This window comes from Rhineura floridana, chromosome 3, assembly GCF_030035675.1.
Source record: "Rhineura floridana isolate rRhiFlo1 chromosome 3, rRhiFlo1.hap2, whole genome shotgun sequence".
NCBI classification, from domain to species: domain Eukaryota; kingdom Metazoa; phylum Chordata; class Lepidosauria; order Squamata; family Rhineuridae; genus Rhineura; species Rhineura floridana.
This window is the reverse complement of record NC_084482.1, coordinates 213,392,852-213,418,239: the sequence shown is the minus strand read 5'-3', so window position 1 is coordinate 213,418,239 and position 25,388 is coordinate 213,392,852. Positions and strand designations below refer to the sequence as shown.

General features: G+C 44.0%; 1 long non-coding RNA gene across 1 annotated transcript; it reads right to left on the bottom strand.

The window, feature by feature from the left end:
- Positions 1-1,438: 1,438 nt before the first annotated feature.
- On the bottom strand, positions 1,439-24,628 carry LOC133382443 (uncharacterized). The gene is made up of 2 exons (XR_009761967.1): positions 24,459-24,628; positions 1,439-2,304 (listed from the first exon to the last, which is right to left on the bottom strand). It is a non-coding gene; the product is annotated as an uncharacterized LOC133382443 (long non-coding RNA).
- Positions 24,629-25,388: the final 760 nt, after the last annotated feature.

The following is a 25,388-nucleotide window of genomic DNA, read 5'->3' as shown; positions in this document are numbered from 1 at the left end:
TATTTGTCTTCTTTGGTGATTATCATCAAATATTTTGTGAGTTCCATGAATCTTATTTGAGGTGGCCTAGGAAACACATCTTTCTTTATACAAAGTTCTGGCTGCCATTGTGTGCAGAGACCTGGTTGTGGGGTTAAGGGGCTGGCCCTGGCAAGGAAGGGGAAGAATCCATGGCTGGTGGTGCCTTGACCTGCAGAAGTGCTGGTGCAGCACCTTCCCAGATCTCCTCCTTGGATCCCCTTCTTTGTGAAATTCACCCAATCCACCCACCCTTGGGGTCCAGCTCCTGCTGAGACTTTATGGGGTCTCCGGTTAACAGGGACAGAAAGGATTTTTTCCTCTCCCATGGGGAGGGTTGTTCTTCCTTTCCCTCAGTGAACAGCTAGAACTATCACACATTGCTTATAATTTTTCACAACTTTTGGAAGGGGCGGAAATGGCATTGGACAGGAGAATTAACATCACCTTGGAGGGAAGTTCATAGTATGGGCTTCTCTTGGTGACCCGATCTGAAGCCAACTAACCTCAGTTGATAGCGTGGCTCCAGATGCCTGGAAAGCACCAGACTGGATCCATTTTACTCTTGCCAACTGCCCGGGTTTCCTCAATAGTCATTCTGAGGCAGTTGTCAATCAACAGGCAGGTGGTTTGAGGAGACTTCGACCCTATCTCCACGGCCATGCCAACACCAATTAGTTGTGGTATTTATTAAGGTTGCATCCTGTTTCCACCCACAACTGTCTTTGGTTCCGCTATTTCCCAAACCTGCCCCCCAGAGGGCAGCACAAGGCGGATACCCCACAAACACTTTGGCAACCACAATGCGCCTTGGGACACATGACGTTCCATTTGATGAATCTTATATTCTTTGTGTGGGATCCCTAGGTGCAGAATGTTCCAGATGAAACTGAAAGTGTTTTTAATGTTTTGTGTGTGTTTTAAAAGTTGTGTATTTGTTCTTATTGTTTTTAATTGCTGTAAACTGCCCAGAGAGCCTTAGCTATGGGACTGTATATGAATGCAAGCAAGCAAGCAAGCAATAATGGAACACAATGTCAAAGCACATTCATCCATTGAGGATCAGCTTAGAGAATGCTAGAGGGAATCTCTTGCTAGAAATGGTGATGCCTCAATCCAATTTCAGCAACAATCCTGAGAGGTACCTTGACATTGAGGGGAAATAGTTGGACTAAGCTCAGCTCTGGTCGTAATATCTGAGGAAGGAGAGTTCAACCCAGATGTTTAATCCTTTTGAAAAGGGTGCTGGAATTGAACTTTGAGACCTTACTCAAACAGGGACCAATCACTGAGACTTTACCCTTTTAGTGTTGATAGCTCTATCTTTCCTAAAATCACTTCTATCTTGAGCAATCCTCACCCAACCGGAATCTAAACCTGATTGCCCCGAAGGAGTAAAACATAAGAGGACCACAACAGATCGTTTTGATGCAGATAGATGAGGTTTATTGTAGGGGAAAGAGGAGTGCAGGGAAGCCTTTCCATGTTGAGCAGCTTCAGAAAGGTGAACAATACATTTTGTGCAGAAGAGTGAAATGACAGATGAATGAGGAGTAAAATGAGACAAGGCATAAGTACACAGAGAATGACAGCTTCTCAGGAAAATGGAAGCATCATAAATCTTGCAGACCTGAGGAATATTCAGAGATACATCAAAGAATGAGCAGTGAATTTGGGATCCCTTGAATTTTGGTCAGAATGCCTTCAGGTTGGCTTGAAAGAAAGGAAGCAAAAAACTCCATATCGAAGAGAGTTGGAGGGAAACCTGAGAGGTGCTTTGAGCAGGCAGGTGTAGGTATGAGTGACAGATGTGATGATCCAGTCTGCTCTTGTTTATCTGGATGGAGAGGCTCAACATTTCTGGCACCAAAACCCATACAATCATCACCTGTGAATCTATTTTGTGCAATTCGGGTACCGTTCTGTTCCATTCCTGTGATGATCATGTTCCCATTCAATGAAGGGGTGATCTTGTTCCGGGATTGTAAAGAAATGAGCATGGTTGCATCAGTGGTGGCAAATGAATTTCAGACCAAAGTTGAGGAAAGCTAAAACCTGAGGACCCTCCATATCTCTGCTCCGGTTTGTTGCTCAGGAGAAATGGGGATGTGCCAACTTCCAAAATTGTTATGGGGACTCGACCAGACAGGAGAGGATTCAGGTATGGTCCAGTGGGATAGCGATAATCCTCATGAATTGTAAATTTTAAGGGCACATATATTCTCCCTGATGGGATCACTTCCATCACTCTGATGTTGATAGATGACTTTCCAGTCGAGAAAAAATCTGGGGGAAAAGGGAGTGGAATCATTTAAGCTTGTGAATGTTGACGTGCACTTTAATACTTGTTTGATTTTCATCATTATTATTCAATTTATAACCTGATCTTCCTCCGAGAAGGAGCCCAGGGCAGTAACAAAAACACGAAAAGCACCCTAAAACATATGAAAACAAAACATCTTAAAAAACACATTGAAACAGCTTTAAAAACTAATCAAATCCAATCTTATTTTAAGAAGATACCCAGCTTTAAAAATATTTTGAAAAGCAATTCCAAGACAGACTCAGACTAGGAAGGCATCTATGTAAAAGGCTTGTTGAAAGTGGAAGGTCTTCAGTAGGTGCCGAAAATATAACAGAGACTGCGTCTGTCTAATATTTAAGGGAAGGGAATCCCAAAGGGTCGGTGCCACCACACTAAATGTCTGCTTCCTATGTTATGCTGAACAGACAGCAGCAAGGGCAAGGCAAGATTGCACTGGAGGAGGGAGCTCTTTGGCATTCACTGGATGGGGGTGCGGTGTGGTGGAGAGCAAGGAGGTATATTGGTAAAGCGTTGGAGCCTCTCTTTTCCTTCCTGTGCAAGGGTGTGGTGTGAAGTATCACAGGAGTGGAAACTGGTGACATTTCAGATTGAGACCCACAGGGGTTCTCCTGGATGGAAAATGTAATACTTTTCAAGTCTGTACAACAGTATTCAAAGGGAGTAAGTAGGGGTGGTGAAGGTTGCGGTTGGCAAAGGTCACCAAAAGACGTCACCTTTCACACACCTCCAATGTTGACGGGTGGAGTCTGCTCTCCAGCATGGACTTGTGAGAAGACATCCTCGTCATGCTGGCAGAGATCGCTCCCCCAACTGACCTGTGTAAGGGAAAGTGGGTGGGGGGGGTAGAAACACAGTACCTCCCATTTTAAATGTGGGGGCATCTGAGTCCAGCTGGAGATGCGCTGTTAAAGGTTCAGTCCAACTCGGACATGTGAAAGCCTCACTTGAATCACCCCATTCCTCTTGCAGAGCATGCAGTGCACAGAACTGATGCCCACCTGTCATCATGAATTTCTTGCCCCTGGATTAGGTCATAAACTAAGGATAAAACAAATCCATCACACTGTTCCTGCAACAATCATATTCTTACATTTTCGTTTTCATGTCCTATGGCAAGGGGAGGGGGTGCAGCACATACCTGCCTCACAACACACATGCTCCAATGGTGATTTCTACTGCTCCTCTTTCCATTCATCTAGGGCATGCCTGCTAACTCACTTCTCTTCCTCTGATTTTCTTGCTTCCCTCCACCTACCCTTTGGCCAGTTCCCTCCCCTCCAGCGCCTGCTCTGGAAACCCCCATTCTCTGGAATCCGAGTCAGAAATGACTTTTTGCAGAACCATTGGCTGTGTGTTCATCACCTGTGGCTAATAATGTGAATCCCATCAGGTGTTCATTGTAGCTGCAAGAACACGGTGACTAAGTTTCCCTACATTAAATTCAATGGGGCTTACTGCATGGTTGAATGGGTTTCAGATTGCATCTTGAGGCAGTGTAAAAAGCCTCCTGCTTAATATTGGAAGGTGAGGGAGATATCAAATGGCTAAATTGTGTCAGCAAATGCTAATCCCTAAAGGGCAGGAAGGCAGGGGTCTCAAAGCATGTCTTGCTTTTACAGAGAGATTAGGGCTGCCTCTCCGTGATGGGTTCCTTTCAAAATGCCTCCTGTATTTTTGGTTGACTCCGTGATGGAAATATGTATATATATATAAATATATATATGCAGTGATCCTCAGTGGTCTGAGCTGCGTGTGTGCCAGTATGTGTTTTTATGTAAATAGCAGGCTTTTACCCTGCATTTCGACCACTGAGATATGACTTAGCACATTGAAAAAGCTACGTTATAGAAATGCATAGCAGATAGGAAAAGTATACCTAGTTCTAACTAACTAACTAAATTGGAGGTGCAATGCCCAGACTTGGGTATTGCCCTCATGGCTCAGGAGAGAGAGCAAAGTCAAAGTTGTCTCCTCTCTCCTCGAACAGAAGAAGAAGAAGAAGACAAAGGAAGGAGGGGCAGGTCAGCTTCCCTGAGTATATCAGTTTAGAATGGAAGGAAGTTCGGTAGAGAAGAGCACAGGTAAAGGTAGGCAAACCTAGTCAGCTGCAGGACCCTAACTCTCTCTCCCTTCTAGAATACAAACAAAAGAACCCAAACAGGAGTTGCTCTTGCCCCACATCCAGCAACTCCTTTATTTTGTAGAGCAGAAACAGCCTCCTAATACACCACTCTTTTACCATCAAAGATTTTCCTTTGCTTGTTGTTTGGAAGATGCAAACTGGAGCGCTCTGTGCCCACATAAAGGAAGCTTCCATATCGCTTGCAGATATTCCTAGATTGACAGTGAAATCCTACCTATGCCTACTCAGAAGCAAACCTCATTGAGCTGAATGGAGCTTGCTCTAGGTAGGGATGCCCATTGCTAACAACGGATTTGATGCCACTGGATCAGGTCACACACCCAGGTAGAATGAAACATATCACACTGTTCCAGTGATCATCATGTTCTTCCATTTTTACGGTGAGCCACACCAAGTCTGTCAGTCGAATCTCAAAATACCCTAGTTTTCTCATTTGCCTCTTCCCAAATTCAATTTCCCAATCTAATATTCCAAACAAATATGATGTAGAGGCACAGAGTGCCTTCACATCCTTTTCTCAGAAAGGATTTATGAAAGACAATTTACCAACAGCAGGAAAAGGTGAGCCCCAAAAATCATGGGACGCCAAAAGACACTGGTGGAAATAACTGAAATGGTGAGAGCATTTATACTATTTCCCGACTTCCATATATTGCATCAGCACTGTTCTTAGAAAACATTTGGATCATTAAGGTATTAAAATCTTAAGAGCACACTGGAAATCCAGCCCAAGACAAGATTGGGACAGGATACAGCATCAACCTGTCTGCTGTAATTAACAACCTAATTGATAGTATTTTAATAGGAAAATGTGACATTCTTTTCTTTGATTATATCCCATTGCTGGTGTACCATTTCAAGATGCTGAATGACACTCCAAAACACTTTAGCTATATAGTTTCATTAAAAATAAATGTGCCTGTAGGAAGTCCTTAAAATGCCAACTCAGGATGTCGATATCAGGACGTTGCCAGGAGGCTGTTGCTATCCTTAACCGAGAGGGAGAGTGGCACTGTGCCATCACTGAACTTCCACCACATCTGAATCTCTCAGTTAGCAGCAGTGGCTCCATGTAGGAAGCCAAGTGAGCAATGGCACGTCACTCTGTCCCACCAAGTGGAGTTAAGTCTTCCCCATCCAATGGAGACCTCCCACAAATCTTTGCAGAGATGGAGGTGTACTCCTGGAAATTTAGTAGTACTGTGTCGTACAGAGAGATGCAAAAATCTGTCAGTTATGTTTCCCTCCATTTCTCATTTTTCCAGTCTTAAATTCACTTCTCCAGGTTTCAACAGTAACAAAAATTCCCAAACATTTTCCTGTGAATTTCTCCAGTTGACACTAATGTACACAATTTTGCAAGAGATTCCCTTCGCACAATGCATATTTGCATGTTATTTTCTTGCATGTATTCATTTTGATGACAGTTTCCCTTCACATAATTGGTATTCGTAAAACACTGGTTGGTTAGACTGCATAGAAAAGAACACAGAGAAGTGGGGATTTTGAAATATGGCCGTGTTTCAGTTCTCATATCATTTTGGAAAATGTGAATTTGATAAATTCAGCATTAAAGGTGAATTGAGTTGAGTTTCTCAGCCATTCCTAGTCAGAGCTTGGAAAAGTTGCTGGCCGGGGCTGATGGGAGTTGTAGTTCAAAAAAGTAACTTTTCCAAGCTCTGTCCCTAGTCCTGTTCACTTTCCCTTCCCTTTGTCTCTGCTCGAAACATTTTGGATCACAAGGACTCTAAAAACTAAGGAAGAGAAGGCTTCCAATTTCCCCCCTTTTCCCCCTTACGCTAATTGGCAAGTTACAGGAACCCTGTGCCATCATGCATCTAGCATGACTTCTTCAATAATCTCCTGTATGTCCCCACCTTCCTTCCAATACCGGAGGGAACTGGTGAATACCAACAGGTGAGATTGATATATCCAAAATCCATCATTGTAAGAGAAATGGACAAATAAAACCATCATCATCAACAACAACAACAACAAAACAACCTAGATCAGATTGAAAATCAAGGTACCATTGAAGATCTTGTTCTAACGGCATCTGCTAAAAATCTTGCAGATATTTCCGGCACCTTCTGGTCTTGGTCTGCACAAGTAAAACCACATCAAAGTTAGTTGAAGGCCCTGGGAAGGATAATGTTACGGCACGTGCTCTTGGGAGCCTGAGTGTGTGAACGTGCCACCCACATGGCCCATGAAACACACCTCCTTGAGAGGAGGGGGATCTTTTGCTAGGGATAAAAACAAGCAGGTTGCCCTGAAAAGTGACTGAATGGTGCATATATAACCCCCAAATGCAGGTCCACACCAGAGTAAAGCAAAGCTTTCTTTTATTGAGAAAAAGAGAAGGATAGCATTACAAAGTTACTTTTGTGAGTGGCAGCATTAATCATTAATATCCTAACCCATTCATAACTTTAAACTAAACAGATCAAAGAACCCTATTACTATAAAGAGTGACAGGTAGGAGAGATCAGGGCCGGCTCCAGGCATGCGGGGGCCCTTGTGCATCAGCTTGTCGTGAGCACCGGTGGGTGGGTGGGTGTGCGCACGCACACACACCCTGTGCCCCCTACCTGTCTAGTCTTTACCATTGCCCTTAATGAAGATGGCGGCCCTGGTTTCCCTACGGGGAATGAAGCCTCCACCACCATCTTTGTTGACGGCACACATGCGTGCTATGCGCACAGATCTCTCCCATCGATTAAGAAGGCGGCAGCGGCTTCAGTACCTTAGGGAAGCTGTGGCCACCATCTTCATTAAGGGCAATGCTAAAAAGCCGGCTGACAGGTAAGGGGGGGCATAGGGGGGCGTGGATCGCGGAAGGGGAGCAGAGAGCCCCTCAAGGACTGCTCAGGGGCTCCTGTAGATCCAGGGCCCTCGGGCCAGTGCCCAACCTGGCCGCTCTTTAGAACCCGCCCTGGGAGAGAAGACCTATCCTAGACCCGGAATGGGCAGATGAATGCAGCTGGAGAGAGGTATAAGACCTCTGAACCAAAACCATGAAAAAATCTCTTATTCTCAAGGTTTGCACCGAGACCCTGACTCTCTCCTCGGATCTCTCCCTGCAGTCCTGCCTTGAGAGTGTTGTTTTAGAGTGTGGCTATACGTGTCGGAGCGCAGACCACCATTGCCCCCCCTTCTCCTCTCCTTCTCAGCTTCTTTTCCTAGATTCAAGCCTCCGTCTTAAAAATACTTTTTCTCTCTTCCCCTCCTGCCATGGAGGGGTCTGAGCATCTGGTGAGTTTGTGGTGTGTGTGTGTGTGTGTATGTCTCTTGCTGACCCTGAAAAACTTAGGCTACTTTCTTTGGACAATAGGACTATTCTACTGTGCTGGAGGGAACTCTGCCAAGGAGAACATTTATCCAGTCGCTCTTAGTTAATTTTTGTTTCTTAACGCTCCCTTGTTGTTCTTTGCACAACACCTCTGGAACACATAACCACCCATACCATTCTGTGTGTGTGAGAGAGAGAGAGAGAGAGAGAGAGTGGGGGTGGGAGTTATAGTTCCCGACCTTGAACCTCCTGGGTTCCACTTGAACCAAAATGGAGTTAGGCTATCAAAAGTAACAATAACAGTGGAGTAATCAGCTCACTTCTCAAATCTCTAAGGAAAGGACAGAATACCATTACATGGGCTACTGTTCCAACACTACCAACTCTACATGGGCATACACCATTTTACAGTGGAATTCTTCTACAACGCCCTTTTAATATGACTGATGATAATCTGTTCAATCTTGCTCTAGGAAAAGCTCTTTTACATTTAATTCATTCATTAATTTTGTAAATACGGTCCCAGTGAATTCAGATGACTAAGCGGAAAACTGTTACACTATGGGCAGAAATTTCTTATAGCAGCCAAATTGCTTTGTTGTTCAATGTCATAGAGGTGCTCTTTTATGAGAACTCTTGCTTTGTTAGCCCCTAAGATTGCTGCGGTGTTAAACCATAAGAGCAAAGCCTTAAGGAGATGCCAAGTATGTCTGCACTCTGCAGAGACATGGACCCGGACAAGGCTGAGTTGGCAAACACCACACCCTCCACGTGAAACTTTGCAGTCATCCAGCAGTTGTTATGGCTCTGAAGCAGCAAGGACAACATGAATGATGCTCAAAAGTCATTGATGAGAACGCCGAGACTCCCAAAATGAAATAGAAGACAAAAGGTACTTATCTCTTAGATCAAAATGAAAGGGAATGTTCTTGGAACCCAATCTATGGGACTCCCAGCGACCTGGGCTGTGATTGCAGAGATGCTAATTAGTATGAACTAAGCTGGATGCATGCAAAGTTTGCTCTTTGGGAGGGTGGATCAAGCTGCCGAAGGTCTGAAAGAAAACATACCAAAATCTCTGCCCCAGAAGATCTTCTTAACACTGTTATTCACCAACTCTTGTCTCCAGAATCTCTGAGAGACGACCATGTCTGCACTTTTCACCCTCTCCTGGAGGAACTGCTAGAAACTTTTCCTCTTTTTTAAAAAAAATAAATAAATACATGAATAAATATTCCTTCCATGAAAACCATGGATCTAGTTGAAATTTGTCGTGCTTAATCCACTCTGGTCAGAAAGTGGCAAACAGAAGCTCTAAAAACAGTTTAGAATATCATACAAACAGAAGTAAAACACTGATATGTTACCAAAATGCAGAGAATGTCCCCTTGTCATCCCTTCATAGAGCTCTGAATATTCTTCAGGCCTGCAAAAGTGATGATGCTTCCAGTTTCCAGGCAAGGACTGACTTGCTTGCATATCTTTGCAAAAATTTATAATGGTGGAAGACCATTCACATGAGCTACCCTTGACCCTGGGATGCAACCCTAACCACAAGTGAGAATCATGTCATGGCTTGTTAATCCACTCATCCAGTAGTGTAGTGGCAAATTCGGAACGGCCGGGTCCCTGCATGATAGTCACAGCCACACCCCTCCCTCTGCCCCTTTTTTGCTGCTGGGTTGAGAATGAGATCCTTGTTCATGCCTTCTCCCACATCAACAAACGCTGTAGGAGCCAATCAGCATGAAAGGAGAGAGTGTTAGCTACTGAAGAAAGTCTTCAGAGAATTGGTGACATTCAAGTGGTGGACATCTTAGAAGGGCTGGTGTGAGACTGAATCAACTTACTTGGGTGTGAGTTCATTTGTAACAGCTAAAGAAATTGGTTAGGAAGGTTAATGCTGACATCTAATCAGACTCCCATGTGAAAATTTGTTTTTAATTGTGCATTGACACACCAGAATAGAAGGGAATTAGGGTGTGAAATCTGGAATAGGACACCGATGCACAATTCAACTTTCTATAAAAATAAATGGGAAAGTACAGAAATTATTTTTGGAGGGGAAGCATCTTAAAATTATTTATTTGAGGGTTTTTTTCAGAAAAACACCACAATATAACAATATTGGAAAGGTGTTGCTTGAAATAATTGAAAGGAGACACAAGAATGACCATGGGAACATAGGATTTATAGTCTCATATATGACCACGGGAATATATTATTAAGAACATGGATTCTGATGTACAGAAAAAATATGGACTACCTATGTAATGAGAAATTTCTATCAGAAATCAGGATTAAGCTAGGACTGGGGAGGGCTGCTATGAGAGAACTAGAAAAGGTCCTGATATGCAAAGATGTATCACTGAACAAGTCAGGATTATTTAGACCATGTCATTCCCAATTTTTATGTATGGATGTGAGAGTTGGACTGTGAAAAAAGCAGATAAGAAAAAATTCAACCCATTTGAAATGTGGTGTTGGAGGAGAGCTTTGTGCATATTATGGACTGCAAAAAAGATAAAGAATTGGGTGTTAGAACAAATTAAACCTGTGCTATCACTAGAAGCTAAAATGATGCAACTGAGGTTATCATACTTTGGACACATAATGAGAAGACGTGATTCACTAGGAAAGACAGTAATGGTGGGAAAAACAGAAGGGAGTAGAAAGAGGAAGGCCAAACAAGAGATGGATGGATTCCATGAAGGGATCATAGTATAACATCCTGCCTTGAGTTTCTGAAAGAGCAATCTCAGCACCATCACTGCACATAAATAGTTATACTCACCCAATATTAACACAAACTCAGTATTTTGCATACAAACATTCTGTATGCATTTGTCAATGGTTCTTGTCACCAAATGTGGAAAATTCCAGTTCATCTTCAATGGTCTCAAATGCAGAACAGCTGAAATTATCCTCTAGTTTCAATAACCTGCATATTTGAAAGTCACCACCATCCTATTCCAAAGGGTTCATCAAACCTGTTCATTATTTCTCAAGAAATTATTATTGTTAAATTTTCTACCTCTGCCTTCCAGAGAGAGCCGAGGAAAGCAAACAATAGACAGAACACACACAAAAAACACTGAAAACATCTCAAAAACAATATATAATAAAATCATATTAAAATATATTTTAAAAAAGAAGTAACTATCTATAAAAACAATTTTAAAAGCATTTCCAACACAGACACAGACTGGGATAAGGTCTCTACTTAAAAGGCTTGTTGAAAGAGGAAGATCTTCAGTAGGCACTGAAAAGACAACAGAGATGGAGTCTGTATAATATTTAAGGGGAGGGAATTCCAAAGCGTCGGTGCCACTACACTCAAGGTCCACTTCCTATATTGTGCAGAGTGGACCTTTGGATAACTTGGTGTCTGCAGGAGGCCCTCACCTGCAGAGCGCAGTGATCAACAGGATATGTAAGGGGTAAGATGACCTTTCAAGTAACCTTGTCCCAAGTTGTGTAGGGCTCCGTACACCGAAACCAGCACCTTGCTTTTAATTTCTTCATGTATCCTGGCAACTACAGCATCAAAACCATTGAACCCTTGACCCATGAATCTTTGAACTGGGTTTGAAATATTTTCAATTTCATTTGCACATGACCTTCCTGTCCTCTAAGAGTCAGCAGAATAATATGCATGTCTCTTCAAAAGTGATTCCCACAGAGTTCAGTGGGAACGACACACATCTATATATACGAAGCCACCTCTCAGCAATCCTGGGTTTCTTCCTTGTCACTGCAAACGCTGTATCACCTGTATGTCCCTCAGGGAGACAGCTACCTTCAAAAGCAATAGGACAAGCAGAACATGTTACATCAAGCCCAAGGTCACCCTGAGCTAGGAGCCAAATCCTAAAAGAACCTATATCTTAGGAGACAGATCCTAGGAGAAGGAAGCCTATAGAAAGCTAGTTTTCAACACCACCCTAGCAGGAAAGCTTCAGGGGACACTGTAAACAAGGCTAAATTCCAGTCGGAGAGAAGGGGGAAAAGGAAACTCCACCGACACATACAGGGAGAGAGTCAGCTCAGTCCTTGCTAAAAAGGGCAGCTTCAGCCTTCCTGAAACACAACCACAAGCTCTGTTTCCCTAGGTTAAATAAAGGTCAGGCTGTTCTAGGTGGGAAAACAACAAACAAAAAAGACTTGCCTGGAAGGTGCAGCCCCTTGCTTAGATTAAAAGCAACCAAAAGCTTAAACAGCCCTGCCCCTTGCTCAGGAAGGAAGCCTGCCTTCCTGCCTTCAAAGGAAGGAAGTCTGAGATAATCCTAAAGAGGTAAGCCCCAGCTGATAGTTGAGCCATCAGCCTCAAGTAACACATCATTGGCTGGCAGCAGTAGCTGGGAGGAACCAGCCACACATATAAAGTCAGAGCACCCTAGCGAGGGAGCCTGCTCCACGAGCTAGAGGGAGCCCCAGCTGATGAAGCATCAAGGCCCCAGCTGACAAAGCGTCAAGGCGAGTTAAGCAGCAGAGCGAAAAGAGGGTAAGTAGCTCCCATTTATTCCATTATTTAATTGAAGTAAAACAGCTCAGAGCAATAAGTAATAAGGGCAGCCCAAGGTCACCCTGAGCTAGGAGCCAAATCCTGAAAGAACCTATATCTTAGGAGACAGATCCTAGGAGAAGGAAGCCTATAGAAAGCTAGTTTTCAACACCACCCTAGCAGGAAAGCTTCAGGAGACACTGTAAACAAGGCTAAATTCCAGTCGGAGAGAAGGGGGAAAAGGAAACTCCACCGACACATACAGGGAGAGAGTCAGCTCAGTCCTTGCTAAAGCATCAAGGCCCCAGCTGACAAAGCGTCAAGGCGAGTTAAGCAGCAGAGCGAGTTCGGCAGCAGGGCGAGGAGGCCAGGGCCCCCCACTGTGCCCGTCTGTTCCCTGACCTCAACTAAACCGCAGTCTCCAACCCATTGACGTAATAAACCTTAAACAAAACTATGCAGGTAAGAAGCCAACAGGGGTGTGGGGGCTTTCCAGTGTTTTGCACCGCCTGCAGCATGTACGACTATCTGCCTGTTGGACAGAAGTCGTGGGTGTGCTCTCGGTGCAATGAGCTCCTGGCTCTCCGGGAACGACTTCATTTCCTTGAGGCCAAGGTGGCGGACCTGGAAAAGCTGAGAGAGGCAGAGAGGTGTGTGGAGGAGGCCTTCAGGGACGTTATAGCTGTGTCCCACTCCAACGATGATAGCTCTCCTGCTATCATGGACAACGATGGTCTCGGGGAAGGAGAGCATCCAGCTGAGGAAGAGGGAAACGATCCCTTAGAAGGGACCCATTCCTTGGGGGATGAGCAGCTATCCTCTTGTGCCGAGGATATATCTCCAGGGGGTGGAGGGATCCTTGTAGTGGGTGATTCGACCATTAGGAACATAGACAGTGGGGTGTGTGATGGGCGTGTAGACCGCAAGGTGTTTTGCCTGCCTGGTGCGAAGGTTGCGGATATCGCCCGTCGTTTAGATAGTTTGGTACACAGTGCTGGGAAGGAGTCAGTGGTCGTGGTGCACGTTGGCACCAACGACATGGGGAAATGCAGCCGTGAGGTCCTGGAAGCAAAATTTAGGTTGCTAGGTAGGATGCTGAAAGCCAGGACCTCCAAGGTGGCTTTCTCTGAAATGCTACCAGTTCCACGCACAGGACCAGCCAGACAGGCCCAGCTTCGCAGTCTCAATGCGTGGATGAGACGATGGTGTCGGGTGGAAGGGTTCGGATTTGTTAGGCACTGGGGAACATTTTGGGACAAGCCGGGCCTGTACAAAAGGGACGGGCTCCACTTGAACCAGAATGGAACCAAACTGCTGGCACTTAAAATTAAAAGGTAGCAGAGCAGCTTTTAAACTAACTGAGGGGGGAAACCCGACAGGAGCTGAGAAAGGTCCGGTTTGGAATAAACCTCCCCCCTGGGATAAAGACCAAAGAAATGATGAAATTTTAAAAGGGGTAGGCCTAGAAGTAGGCATTGTGAGAGCAGGGGCACAAGATATAAATTCAGAAGAGCAAAATTACCACAGGCCTAACCACAAGTGCCAAAGACACTTGAAGAGAGACACTGCTTACAAGTGCCTGTACGCTAATGCTAGGAGCCTCCGAACCAAGATGGGAGAACTGGAGTGCTTGGTCTTAGAGAAGAGCATTGATATAGTGAGCATAACCGAGACCTGGTGGAATGGAGAAAACCAGTGGGATACGGTTATCCCTGGATATAAACTATATCGGAAGGACAGGGAAGGACGTATTGGTGGCGGAGTCGCTCTATACGTGAAAGAAGGCATTGAATCCAGCAAGCTCGAAACCCCAAAAGAGGCAGACTCCTCCACAGAATCGTTGTGGGTGGTGATACCGTGCCCCAGGAGGGACTTAATACTGGGAACGATCTATCGTCCCCCTGATCAAAATGCTCAGGGAGACCTTGAGATGAGATATGAAATTGAGGAAGCATCCAAACTAGGAAATGTGGTAGTAATGGGTGACTTCAACTACCCGGACATAGACTGGCTGCATATGTGTTCCAGTCATGACAAAGAAGCAAAGTTTCTAGATATTCTAAATGACTATTCCCTAGATCAGTTGGTCATGGAACCGACCAGAGGGACGGCAACCCTGGACTTAATCCTCAGTGGGACCGGGACCTGGTGCGAGATGTAAGTGTTGTTGAACCGATTGGGAGCAGTGACCACAGTGCTATTAAATTAAACATACATGTAACTGGCCAATTGCCAAGAAAATCCAACACGGTCACATTTGACTTCAAAAGAGGAAACTTCACAAAAATGAGGGGATTGGTCAAAAGAAAGCTGAAAAACAAAGTCCAGAGGGTCACATCACTCGAAAATGCTTGGAAGTTGTTTAAAAACACTATATTAGAAGCTCAACTGGAGTGCACACTACAGATCAGAAAAGGTACCGCCAGGGCCAAGGAGATGCCAGCATGGTTAACGAGCAAAGTCAAGGAAGCTCTTAGAGGCAAAAAGTCTTCCTTCAGAAAATGGAAGTCTTGTCCGAATGAAGAAAATAAAAAAGAACATAAACTCTGGCAAAAGAAATGCAAGAAGACAATAAGGGATGCTAAAAAAGATTTTGAGGAGCACATTGCTAAGAACATAAAAACCAACAACAAAAAATTCTATAAATACATTCAAAGCAGGAGACCATCTAGGGAGACAATTGGACCCTTGGATGATAAGGGAGTCAAAGGTGTACTAAAGAACGATAAGGAGATTGCAGAGAAGCTAAATGAATTCTTTGCATCTGTCTTCACAGTGGAAGATATAGGGCAGATCCCTGAACCTGAACTAACATTTGCAGGAAGGGATTCTGAGGAACTGAGACAAATAGTGGTAACGAGAGAGGAAGTTCTAGGCTTAATGGACAATATAAAAACTGACAAATCACCGGGCCCAGATGGCATCCACCCGAGAGTTCTCAAAGAACTCAAAGGTGAAATTGCTGATCTGCTAACTCAAATATGTAACTTGTCCCTTGGGTCCTCCTCCGTGCCTGAGGACTGGAAAGTGGCAAATGTAACGCCAATCTTCAAAAAGGGATCCAGAGGGGATCCCGGAAATTACAGGCCAGTTAGCTTAACTTCTGTCCCTGGAAAACTGGTAGAAAGTATAATTAAAGCTAGATTAACTAAGCACATAGAAGAACAAGCCTTGCTGAAGCAGAGCCAGCATGGCTTCTGCAAGGGAAAGTCCTGTCTCAGTAACCTATTAGAATTCTTTGAGAGTGTCAACAAGCATACAGATAGAGGTGATCCAGTGGACATAGTGTACTTAGACTTTCAAAAAGCATTTGACAAGGTACCTCACCAAAGGCTTCTGAGGAAGCTTAGCAGTCATGGAATAAGAGGAGAGGTCCTCTTGTGGATAAGGAATTGGTTAAGAAGCAGAAAGCAGAGAGTAGGAATCAACGGACAATTCTCCCAATGGAGGGCTGTAGAAAGTGGAGTCCCTCAAGGATCGGTATTGGGACCTGTACTTTTCAACTTGTTCATTAATGACCTAGAATTAGGAGTGAGCAGTGAAGTGGCCAAGTTTGCTGACGACACTAAATTGTTCAGGGTTGTTAAAACAAAAAGGGATTGCGAAGAGCTCCAAAAAGACCTCTCCAAACTGAGTGAATGGGCGGAAAAATGGCAAATGCAATTCAATATAAACAAGTGTAAAATTATGCATATTGGAGCAAAAAATCTGAATTTCACATATACGCTCATGGGGTCTGAACTGGCGGTGACCGACCAGGAGAGAGACCTCGGGGTTGTAGTGGACAGCACGATGAAAATGTCGACCCAGTGTGCGGCAGCTGTGAAAAAGGCAAATTCCATGCTAGCGATAATTAGGAAAGGTATTGAAAATAAAACAGCCGATATTATAATGCCGTTGTATAAATCTATGGTGCGGCCGCATTTGGAATACTGTGTACAGTTCTGGTCGCCTCATCTCAAAAAGGATATTATAGAGTTGGAAAAGGTTCAGAAGAGGGCAACCAGAATGATCAAGGGGATGGAGCGACTCCCTTACGAGGAAAGGTTGCAGCATTTGGGGCTTTTTAGTTTAGAGAAAAGGCGGGTCAGAGGAGACATGATAGAAGTGTATAAAATTATGCATGGCATTGAGAAAGTGGATAGAGAAAAGTTCTTCTCCCTCTCTCATAATACTAGAACTCGTGGACATTCAAAGAAGCTGAATGTTGGAAGATTCAGGACAGACAAAAGGAAGTACTTCTTTACTCAGCGCATAGTTAAACTATGGAATTTGCTCCCACAAGATGCAGTAATGGCCACCAGCTTGGATGGCTTTAAAAGAAGATTAGACAAATTCATGGAGGACAGGGCTATCAATGGCTACTAGCCATGATGGCTGTGCTCTGCCACCCTAGTCAGAGGCAACATGCTTCTGAAAACCAGTTGCCGGAAGCCTCAGGAGGGGAGAATGTTCTTGCACTCAGCTCCTGCTTGCGGGCTTTCCCCAGGCACCTGGTTGGCCACTGTGAGAACAGGGTGCTGGACTAGATGGGCCACTGGCCTGATCCAGCAGGCTCTTCTTATGTTCTTATGTTAAACAGAACGTCACCTGCAGGTCCTGGAATATCCCTGAGTCATCGAATGCAAAAGACCAAGACGTCTTTCCATGAGGATTTTTTCTTAAAAAAATGGAAAATTGCTGCAGAACTGTTGTGAACTAAATGTAAGATTAGAAAAATGAGAAACTCAGAGGACCATCATTGACAGAATCTTCAATCCCTATATATGAAAAATCTCAGAATGTTTCCAGAAAATACTTTCTCAGGTTTTTCCTCCCCTCAGCTCAAGTTTGAACATCTTAGCTAGCTGAGCATTCCATACCCTGGAACACCATTCCTCTGAATTCTATCATCACATATATGCTGATCATAGTATAAGATCCTGCCTTGGTTTCTGAAAGAGCAATCACAGCACCATCACTGCACATCAAATGTTATACTCTTGTGTTGGGTTAGCGGAACAGACTGGGGATTCTGTTGGTGTACCGCCCACCCCGCTGCCCAACAGTCTCCCTAGCTGAGCTGACGGAGGTGGTCCCGGGTGTACTGTTGAGATCCCCCAGACTGTTGGTAGGCAAGTCTAGCCACCTGGAGGACCCTAACTCTCTCTTCCTTCTGGAATACAAACAAAAGAACCCAAACAGGATTTGCTCTTGCCCCACTTCCAGCAACTCCTTTTTTGTTTGTAGAGCAGAAACAACCTCCTAATACAACACTCTTTTACCTTTGCTTGTTGTTTGGAAGATGCAATCTGGACCGCCTTGTGCCTGCATGAGGGAAGCTTGCATATCCCTTGCAGATATTCCTAGACTGGCAGTGAAATCCTACCTATGCCTACTCAGAAGCAAACCTCATTGAGTTGAATGGAGCTTGATCTAAGTAGGGATGCCCATTGCTAATAATGGACTTGATGCCACTGGATCAGGTCACATGCACAGGTTGAATCAAATGAATCACACTGTTCCAGTGATCAGCATGTTCTTCCGTTTTCTCGGTGGGTCACACCTAATATGTGAGTCGAATCTCAAAATACCCTAGTTTTCTCATTTGCCTCTTCCCAAATTCAGTTTCAAATACCAAAATCCCAAGCAAATATGCTCCAGAGGCACAGAGTACCTTCCCACCCTCTTCTCACAAAGCATTTATGTAAAGACAACTTACCAACAGCAGGAAAAGATGAACCCCAAAAACTGCAGCAAGCCAAAAGACACTGGTGGAAATAGCTGAAATGGTGAGAGCATTTATACTGTTTCCCGACTTCCATATATTGCGTTAGCACTGCTCTGAGAAAACATCCGGATCATTATAATTTTAAGAGCACATTGTAAATCCAGCCCATGACAAGATTGGGACAGGATACAGCATCAACCTGTCTGCTGTAATTAACAACCTAAATTATAGTATTTTAATTGGAAAAAGTGACATTCTTTCCCTTGAAGTTATGCCATTGTTGGTGTACCATTTCAAGATGCTGAATGACACTCTGAAGCACTTTAGATATATAGTTTCATGAAAAGTAAATGTTCATCTAGAAAGACCTTAAAATGCCAACTGTGGATGTCGATATCAGGACGTTGCCAGGAGGCTGTTGCTATCCTTAACCGAGAGGGAGAGTGGCACTGTGCCATCACTGAACTTCCACCACGTCTGAATCTCTCAGTTAGCAGCAGTGGCTCCATGTAGGAAGCCAAGTGAGCAATGGCACGTCACTCTGTCCCACCAAGTGCTACTGGATTTAAGTCTTCCCCATCCAATGGAGACCTCCCACAAATCTTGTGCAGAGATGGAGGTGTACTCCTAGACATTTAGTAGTACTGAATGATATGAAGGAGGGAAATCCCTCTAAATGCTTTACAAAGAATATAAAATATAAACTGAAATCAGAGCTTGGAAGTAACTCGTTATATTTAACGAGTTACTTATAATTCGTTACAATTTTAAGTAACGAGTGGGTAATTCCATTACATTTGGCAAGTAACGGAACGACTAGTAATTTCCCTACTTTTCAGCTGCAACTCTAACGTTTCCACGTTAGGTTGCACGTTACTTGGGGGCGGGAACAAGGGGAAGTCAGCTCCTGGCTGTGATTGGTGAACACAAGACATGTGCCTCGCACTGATTGGACCTCTGCGCAGACTCTCTCTTCCCTCGTGATCTGTGTTAGGATGCACGAGGGAAGAGGTGAATAGGCTGAGAGGACAAAATGGACGCCGGAGGAAAAAGCCAGGGCAAGGACAATGGAGGAGAAGGCAGCAGCAGAATGACGAAGAGCTGTGGAGGTGAGTGACAATGATTTGTGTGTGTGTGTGTGTGTGTGCCCCCCCGCAGCACCTTCTGCCTACTCAGAGCAGAGTAGGAACTTCGGCCTAGAGCTTGGAAAAGTTACTTTTTTGAACTACAACTCCCATCAGCCCTGGGCAACGTGGCCACTGGATTAGGCTGATGGGAGCTGTAGTTCAAAAAAGTAACTTTTCCAAGCTCTACGCTTCCTTCCCCCCTTTTTGAACTCTCCCCCTTGTTCCCATGCATACATGTGTGCTGTATTTATCCAGACAGAGCACTCCTGCCTTTTAAAATGCCGGCTAGCTTTTTATTGTATATTTATTTGAACTCCATCTTTCATTTTATTTGTATTTTTGTCCTGTTTAATCACAAGACTGAATTGTATGTGGGACAAAAACTGTCTCAGTAATAATAATAATAATAATAATAATAATAATAAAACATCATTAGGCGTATAAGAAATGGCTTAAGGCTGATTTTTTTGTTCTTGGCAGAGATGAGGTGAGAAGTAGGGTCCTTGCAGCTCCTCCTCTCAGTCCCCCAGCTCTCAAACTCATGTTCTGTGAGAAAGAGAGAGATTCCCAGTCCCAGAGAGAGACAACTCCTGTAAACCCCATTGTCATTTGAATTTGGCTAATGAATGCTTTATTCTTTCATCAGAACTTTAGCAGTAGTACTAAAATATTAATAAAAAAGAAAAGGGAAAGAAAAAATACTTTACATACATCATTCAGCTGTATTTGCTAATTATAGATATAGATATAAAAGATAAACGGCATTTTGTCAAAAGTATTTTTGTCTACATTTTATACCTCATCCTTGGTTTTCCAAGCTTGGCATGGAATGCTTCTCATACAGAATTAATTTGAAATGCTGCATATTTATTATCATAATCATCATATTCAAAATAAAAAATATATGTACCACCTTCAAGTTGATTCCAACTTATGGTGACCCTATGAATAGGGTTTTCATGAGGCTGAGAGGCAGTGACTGGCCCAAGGTCACCCAGTGAGCTTCATGGCTATGTGGGGATTTGAACCCTAGTCTCATTTTGTTCTCACAACAACCCTGTGAGATAGTAGGTTAGACTGGTCCAGGCAGGGTTATTCAGTGAGCAAAACTGATGCAAATAGGATCTCTTTTAATTGTGCTATCAACCTGCTTACTTCCACTCTGACTGGGGGATCTTGCAGCATGAGGAAGAGATGGGGGCACATCACAGCTGAAGTTCACCCATATAGGAGCATTATCTCTTGTTTATTACAGAGACGCCTGTTGCAGGTTTTGCTGCTGAGAGCAGCAGTCAGTTAGTGCGGCTACTTGAGTCACAGCTTGTTGATCCTGAGGAGGCAAAACTAGAAAGTGAGGTTCAGAAAGGAGGCCCTGTGCATGAGGAGGAGGAGGGCATGAAGCAGTGCCAGTTGCCCACAGCCACATCTGCAGAACAGCAAGTACCATGGTTTGGCTTTGAGAAAGCTTGTACATTTGTGAGCCAGAGTGGGGAAAATGTTGTGGTACGATGCAATTACTGCCTTCCAAGGATCAAAAATCTGAGATCAGCTGTTTCCTCCTCATCCAATGTGAAGAAACATTTTGAGGTAAGCCTTTGTCATGCTGGTCCTCAAAGAGTGTCCATTGTCTATTTATGTTTAAATTGTGAAGTTCCTCTTCCATTTTTTCTTGGATTCATGCTTTGTTCTTCTTCCTCAGAGGGCACACCCTGAGAAGCTGAGAGCAATTGAAGAAGCAATAAAGGCAAGGAGACGTGGCCTTCCTGAACCAATGCATGACACCCCTCCTCCCCAAATGCTGAAGCAGCAGCAGACAACCCTTGAGAGGTGGGGATCTGGCAGGGAGCCTGTCACCCAGAGCAATCTCGACAGGAGAATCATTGATTTCATTGTAGAGGAGACATTACCACTTCAGACTGTGGACAAACCATCACTCATTAATCTGGTTTGCATTGGACTCCCCAAAGATCTCACCATCATATGTGCCAAGACTCTGAGAGACAGAATTGAGAAGAGAGCATGCCACATGAGAGAAACTCTTGCAAACCGAATGGGTGCTGTGGCATATATAGCAACCACTGCAGATTGTTGGACCAATGGCAAGAAGAGTTACTTTGGGGTAACAGCCCACTGGATCAACCCAACTACCCTGAAACGTGAGGTCGGGGCCTTGGCTTGTAAGCGTCTGAAGGGGCGCCATACATACGATGTCCTTTCAAAAGCACTGCATGATGTACATGTGCAGTACAGGATCCACAACAAAGTTATGTGCACTACTACAGACAATGGCTCCAACTTTGTGAAAGCGTTCAGAGTTTTCATGGCCAAAGAACCAGTGGAAGCTGCAGGCACCAGTGACGATGATGGTGATAACCAGGAGGAGGAGGAGGCTGAGGTGGAGTTTGTGCCTATCTGTGAGATCCTGGACACAGGACCTGAGGCAGAGGAAGAAGCTGCAGACTCAGGAGAGGATTTTGTTTTACCACCACACCAGAGATGTGCTAGCCACACCCTCAACCTTGTGGCAACACAAGACATAGAGGCCATGCTTTCTGACTCCTCCAAAAGTAGTCTTCTTGGTCCTTTCAAGAAACAGTTTCGTTCCTTGATGGGAAAGTGCAGCAAGTTGTGGTCCAAGCAGAACCAGTCAGCCCAGATTGCTGAGTATATCCATGCGCAATGTGGTGTGTATCTGAAGGTACCGAATAAGACCAGGTGGAATTCCACCTTTGATGTGTTGAAGCAACTACATGAGCTCCTGTCAACTGTGCCACTAAAAATGCATGCCATAATGGACCGCTGCTCCTTGTCCAGGATCACAGCTGCTGAGATTGAAGTGGTACAGGAATACACAGAGATTATGGAGCCACTAGCCCAGTCCCTAGATATCCTGCAACGGGAGAACGGCATGTTCATGGGGTATTTGCTACCAACGCTCTGCAATCTGGACCACAAGTTAGAAGGACTGGAAAACAAACCTGAGAGGTACACATACTGTTTTCAGCTGCTGAGAGGTGTGCGCGAAGCCCTAAGAAAGCGGTTTGCAGCTATCTGGGAGGACAAGAGGCTTCTTCTGGCAGCCTGCCTACACCCTCGCTTCAAACTAGATTGGCTGGAATCGTGTCAGGCCACCACCCATACCAACAAGTAAAAACATTAGGGAAGCCCTTTGGGTGGATTACTCCAAGGGAAATGTTGTCTCAAGGGAGGCATCAGAGGGCTTAAGGTGGCAGGCAGGGGCTGGTCCTTTTCTTCCTGGGGCTCCTCATCACAACCTTGGGTTGCTGCAGGTAATCCTTAAGGGTCTGCTGTGCTGCCCCATGAGTGTGGTGACTTGGTCACCTTCCTACCTTCCATGTCATCATCCACAGGCTCAGGCTGGACCCTGAACCAGGGGACATGACAAGCATCAGGAAATGAAGAGCAGATGATGGTTTCCTAACATATATGTGTTAACATATCCTCTCTCTTTCTTAGATACACAATGGAAGCCTTGCTGAAAGCTGAAATAAAGATGGGTGTACTTAATGAGGACAGTGATCAGTCTTCAGATAAAGACCAGGAAGGAGATGACTTAGAAGATGATTTCTTTAACTTTCTGCAAGAAGTCAGCAGTGCACACTGCTGAGGAGGAACTGGTGAGGTACCTGAGGTCTCCCAGCAGGGAAGTGTCATCACTCCATGGCTTTCCACGTGTGCTGCGGTGTTTTTTGCAGCACAATACAGGCATGCCTTCAAGCGCCGCAGTAGAACGCCTGTTCAGTACTGGTGGCAACGTAATGACTGTAAAAAGACATTCCTTGTCTGACATGCTCTTTGAGCATCTTGTTCTTTTGAGACATAACAGAAACATATTATAAAAGCATTTCAAGTGTAAAATTTGATTTCAAGAGTTGGGGTATCTCCATTGCTTGGGGGGATGTGAGATTCTGTTATGCCATTATGTTAATCTTATGGATAATTTTTTTAATTCTACTACCCCCTGTGTGTGTGTTTATTTTTAATATTGTTTTAGGCTTCTTAGATGTGCAGCAGCCAAGGCCAGCACCTTGTAGGAGTTTTTTTAAAAAAGTAACTGAAATGTAATTGTAGTGATTACTTTTGAGAAAAAGTAAAGTAATCAGTTACTTTCAGAGCAATTGTAATTGTAACGGCAATTACTACTTTTTGGGGCCAAGTAATTGTAACTGTAATTTATTACTTTTTAGAAGTAATCTTCCAAGCTCTGACTGAAATTCTCAATCAAAGTCAACATTTTTGAATGTATAGTGTGCTAGAGTTTCACATTATTAAAACAAGACAGTGCCTTAGCCCTCCCCCGCACTCTCCTACCACCTTTTGCCCTCATGCCCCACTTTTTTTGAGGGGAAGGGATGTTTACAACATTTTCATTTCTGACGCTCAGTCGTTTGGCATGTTTTCCAGTGTTAGTGTTCCTTTGCTCAGATAAGTGTTCAGTTTTGGTCCTCTGAAAATGGTTCTGTTAGGGGAAAGTGCGCAAATAAATAGATGTATGAGTCAAAATTACATATGAGTTCCTGCTGGGAGGAAGGGCGGAATATCAACCAAATAATAAATAAATAAATAAATAAATAAATTAAAATGTGCTCATTAGGAGAAATTTGCACTAATATACAGGAGAATTTCCATGAGGACTATTTTTTTAAAAAAATAGAAAATTGCTGCAAAAATGTTGAGAACTAAATGTAAGGTTGGAAAAATGAGAAACTCAGAGGACCAAAACTGACAGCATTTTCAATCCCTCTATATGAAAAATCTCAGAATGTTTCCAGAAAACGGCTTCTCAGAATGATTGCCTCAGCTCAAGTTTGAACATCTTTGTGCACTGGCTGAGCATCCATACCCTAGAACATCACTCCTCTGAATTCCACCACCACCTACATGCAGATCATGGTATAAGGGCCTGCCTTAGGTTTCTGAAAGAGCAACCACACCACCACCACTGCACATACAATGTTATACTCGCCCTATGTTAACAGAAACTCTGTATTTTGCATGCGGACAATCAGTTTGCATTCGTCCATGACTTTTGTCAGCGAATGGAGAGAATTCCAGTTCATCTAAATGGTCTCAAGTCACCTGGTCCCAAGCTGTGTAGGGCTTTGCACACCAACACCAGCACCTTGTTTGTTATTCCTTCATGTATCCTGGCAACTACAACATCAAAACCATTGAATCCTTGACCTGTGAATCTTTCAAATATTTTCAATTTCATTTGCAGATGACTTTCCTGTCCTCTAAGAATCAGCAGAATAATAGGCATCTCTCTACAAAAGAGATTCCCACGGTGGGAATGTGTATATATACATACACTTACCTAGAGTAGGAAGAGCAGATATTCCGGAGACAAGAGTTGGTGAATGACACTGTTAAGAAGACCTTCTGTGGCAGTGACTTTTATATGTTTTCTTTCAGACCTTCGACAGCTTGATCCACCCTCCGAAAGTGCAAACTTTGCACGCATCCAGCTTAGATCATACTAATTAGCGTCTCTGGAACCACAGCCCAGGCCGCTGGGAGTCCCATAGATTGGGCTCCAAGAACATTCCCTTTGATTTTGATCTAAGAGATAAGTACCTTTTGTGTTCTATTTCATTTTGGGCGGCGTTCTCGTCAATTACTTTTGAGCATCATTCATGTTGTCCTTGCTGCTTCAGAGCCATAACAACTGCTGGATGACCGCAAAGTTTCACGTGGAGGGTGTGGCGTTTGCCAACTCAGCCCTTTCCTGGTCCATGTTTCTGCAGAGTGCAGATATACTTGGCATCTCCTTAAGGCACTCCTCGTATGGTTTATCACCACAGCAATCTAAGGGGCTAACAAAGCAAGAGTTCTAATTAAACTGCGCCTCTATGACATTGAACAACAAAGCAATTTGGCTGCTATAAGAAAATTCTGCCCATAGTGTAACAGTTTTCTGCTCAGTCATCTGAATTCACTGGCACCCTATTTACAAAATCTAATAATTCTTAAATATAGAAGAGCTTTTCCTAGAGCAAGATTGAATATACTACCGTCAGCCATAGTAAAAGGGCATTTTAAAAGAATTCCAGTGCAAAATTGTGTATGCCTATGTGGAGATGGTAGTGTTGAAACAGGAGCCCATGCAATGCTATTCTGCTCTTCCTAGAAAGTTTTGAGAAGTGAGCTGATTACTCCATTGTTGTCATCTTTCCCAGGGCCTTCAACTAACTTGTATGTGTCTTTTTGTGTTGCAGACCAAGAGGAGAGGTGTCAGAAGTGCCTG